Source organism: Rhodnius prolixus, unplaced genomic scaffold (genome assembly GCF_049639745.1).
Source record: "Rhodnius prolixus isolate KJV_2025 unplaced genomic scaffold, Rpr scaffold_3, whole genome shotgun sequence".
In the NCBI taxonomy this organism is placed as follows: Eukaryota; Metazoa; Arthropoda; class Insecta; order Hemiptera; family Reduviidae; genus Rhodnius; species Rhodnius prolixus.
Genome location: NW_027411603.1, coordinates 33,019,527 through 33,020,096, shown reverse-complemented (window position 1 = coordinate 33,020,096; position 570 = coordinate 33,019,527).

Genomic DNA, 570 nt, shown 5'->3' with positions numbered 1-570 from the left:
TTTTAGAAATAGTAGTCCAACCGTATTCTGCTTGTATTATTTCTCTTCTAGTAAACAAGCTTCACTCATTTCTGTGCTCTTCTAAAAGAAAAATTCAATCCACTTCTTATTATTTGTACTACTATCCGTTTGCGAAAACTTTTTCAACAATGTTGGCCGACATTTAGATATTATAGTTGAATAATTAATTTCAAAGTATATGATTTGTTTTATGAATATGATTTATTAGTAAAGTCTTCAGTCCTTCTTGAGTTGCCAAATACTTGGTCCTGGTTAGGCTGCCAAGTCTTCAGTTCTTCTTCAGCTACCCAGAATTTATTGGGCGATAAAGGAGTTTTGTTCAATGAAAAGTCGATCCAAAGAGCCAGTTTAAAGACTATGCATATTTTTTTGCTTCAAGGTTGTTATCTAAGTGTTGAATTTGTTTCTAACAAATTATTACTTTGGTTTTGTATTTTAATTATTATTATTATAAATATTTATTTAATGTGCTTTAATCTCCAAGTTCATTAGCATCCGGAGCCTTTCTCAGTTTCCCAGTTTCCTGACAGTGTTCTCACGTTACAGATA